The sequence below is a fragment of the Melopsittacus undulatus genome, chromosome 6 (assembly GCF_012275295.1).
Source record: "Melopsittacus undulatus isolate bMelUnd1 chromosome 6, bMelUnd1.mat.Z, whole genome shotgun sequence".
NCBI classification, from domain to species: Eukaryota; Metazoa; Chordata; class Aves; order Psittaciformes; family Psittaculidae; genus Melopsittacus; species Melopsittacus undulatus.
Window position 1 is genome coordinate 47427025 of NC_047532.1, and position 3270 is coordinate 47430294.

The window sequence follows — 3270 nt, forward strand, 5'->3', positions numbered from 1 at the left end:
ATAATACTAAATGGAGGGCTTTGCTTCTGACTGCAGAACTGGACATCCATCTTGGAGTACTATCAGGAAAAGTGAAAATGAGAGCTGAGGCTTTCTGGCCACCGCTCTGTGCTGTGCAACAGACTGTTGACAAAGCTTTGCTCTCTCTGCTTATGCTCTTTATGTATCTCTTCCCTTTTAAAACAATGCCAGTAACAGCTCTGGATGCTCCTCTTGCTGCTTTCTACTATGTAGAAATGAATGGCTCACTTACTGTCATAAGGCATCTTCAGCTCTTGAGACTGATCTTCAGCTAGTGAGAGATTTTCGAGCAAGAGCAGCTCGTGGCCACAGTGCTGGAGGCACCCTGTTTTCTTCTTTATGTTCTCCATATGCAGCGTAAGTTCAGACATGGAGTCCTGGAGCCACAGATTTGGTAATTTATGTGTTTTCCTCCAGATGACGAGTGGGATTTGATGACAAGTGATTGATGACAAGTGGGACTTGAGGTTCTTAAAGTCAGGCCTCATTTCTAAAGCAAAGATGCTATCACCAGATTACCAGTAAATACTAATAATAGAGCTGTCACAAGAGGTATTATTTTAAAAACATCAAATTAAATTCCTGTAATGCTATAGGGTACAGCTCCATCTGGTGACTGTGTCACACTGATCAGCAAATGCTCTGTTTACCCAAAACAAATATGCTAACTGCAAAGGTGGCAGATGCTGCCTGCCCTCGTGACAGGTGGAAATCAGACAAAATCCAGATTGTACCATATCCATGGATCCCATTTATTACCCAGACAGGACACCAGCTGTCTGCTTCTCAGCACAGCAAAAAAAAAAAAGACAGAAGTTCTGATCCTGAAGAGTGTTCTCTTCTGCATTGAAAATGGCTGAAATGCTGTGGGGAACCTGATGGCAACTGTACAAACATCAGCTCTTGATTTTCTGTCTGGCTATCAGGACTGTGTCAGCATCCAGCCAAGCAAGAAAGATTCCATGTGGCACTGACAGTTACTGTCTGCTCAGAAAAATGAGACTTCATGACTTGGCTGCCCAGTAACCCCTGTTGTTATAATGCATCATGGGGGAATTGCAGACCAGATGTTACCTGCTGTCCATCCTGGCTGAAATTCCTAGGAGGAGGTGATAAAATTACCAAGCAGAAACCATGCCCAAAGAATCAGGTACTAAATGCATGTGTAGATTTAAAGCCAGAGGGGACTGTCTAGTCAAATCTGTATGTCTCAGCTGTGGAACACCTGCATTGATCCCAGTCTGTGCTTCCCTAGGGGCATGGGCATTACCCCTCTGGAAAACAGCTTCTGATTCCTAACATGAAGTTGTCTGGCAAATACCAGCAACTTCCAATTCTGCCTTCCCTGTGAGGTTCTTTTAATGAGTAAAGAAGTTACATTGAGTTGATAACTGACTGTCACCTAAGTCTTCTCTGAGCAGCAGTCAGGTCTGCGAGGTTCCAAATTTTGCTGCTGTGGAGCAAAAGGATATATATACATGCTTTCATACATTTACAACTGTTGACCTCTATAGGCACTCCTCAGATTTTACACTAGAAGGTGACTCTTCATTTGAACCTCAGCACAGTCCCAGAAGCTTACAAATCCCTGTGTGACTACAGGCTCTTTGTGACTGGGCTTGTTCTTGACAGAATTATTTCTTATATGCTCTCTAAATTGACAAAGTTGTTGACAATAGTTAAGTAAGCAGTGTCTATAAGTAACTTGCAAAACAATAATGAAGCAGGGGAAAAGATTTTCCTGAAGAAAGAGAATTTGAAAATTGCTGTTAAACAACATCTATGCTATCTCTAGCTTCTGGAGACAGAAGAATCTTGCAATTCCTGATTTAGGAGCTAAATGAGATCTGTCAGCAGCTTCATCTACCTGCTCCACTTCACCAGGCATGATCATCTAACAATGATCGCAGTAGTCTTGATAACTTGATTTCCTCCACTACTTTTACTGTGAGAGTTAATGCGTAGCCCGATGCCCTGACACCAGACATGGTACATACAGCCAGTGCTTTCCACCCATCCAATCAGTGCATGAAAACTTCTGCATAATGGACAACCAGCTGGAAGCTGTTGTTCTGTGTGGTTAACACAGGTTAATACTGTGTAGTAACACAGTTACTATGGTTGGGGAGTCCTAGGCTCCTAATTAAGTGCATTCTGAAAAAAACAAACAAACAAAAACACCCAACAAAATCCCACTAGTTTTTTTGTTTGTTTTGTTTTTTGCTGTTACTGCTTTTAGAATAGCAGTATAGAGCCCTATTCTCCCAAATGCTGCTGAAGTGCTGTACTGGTAAAATACAGAGAAAATGTCAGGTGAAGTGGGCTTTCTTCATGTGTGCAGCATCAGTGAGCAGCACATATTTGTTAGAAGTAACAGATATAGGATGTTTCCACTGTACTAATGACTACCTTTGGTTTCCAAGGCATCAAACGTACCTGGAGACATATCTGGGTTTTGTCTCTAATAATCTGTCACTGACTGTTCTCAGACTACTGGCGGCAGCATTATTTTTATCTTTTCCAAGTTTCATGTCAATCTTCCTTGAGGAAAGTACATATAATTCTGCAGTATTTTTCACATACTCTTTACTGTGGGTGATAGAACAGAAACCTGTGTCTCCGCTGGCATGTTCGTAGCATGAGCTCTCTCAGGGACACCTTGCTTGTTTGTTTTTCTTGACACCACAATTTCCTCATCACCTTTGACACAGGGTTTGTCAAGCGGTTACCTCAGCAGTTACTGTGGTTTTACACTGTGGTGCAGCTACAGCCCAGTGCAAACGCTTTACTCGGAGGGCTGTCAATAACCCGACTGGCAACTCAACATTTGCACGCTGACACAGCGAATGGCTATAGGGACCTAGAGCAGCCATTGGCTCACCGCGGGGATATGAACCTATATCCATAGGGGTGGAGGACGCCGGGGGCCCGCCCCGCTCAGCGCCAGCGGCCGTGCCTGACAGGAACCCATAGTGCGCACTGCTCCCTCCTCACCTAACCACGCAGGGCGCTGGCTCATGGGGGCATGCTGTCGCGGAGAACACCGTGGGCAGCGCAGAGCTCCGGGCCGTACACTGAGCTGAACCTCCCGCCACAGCACAATGACACCACCTCAGCGCGGCCGCCTGACGGGAGCCGTGCTTCTCAGCCGCGCGGGGGTTGCCGGGCGGTCGCGGTGCATGCCGGGAGATGTAGTTCACCACCGGCGGGGCGGGCGCAGGCCCCCACGTGACGGCGGCGCGGCGGCGG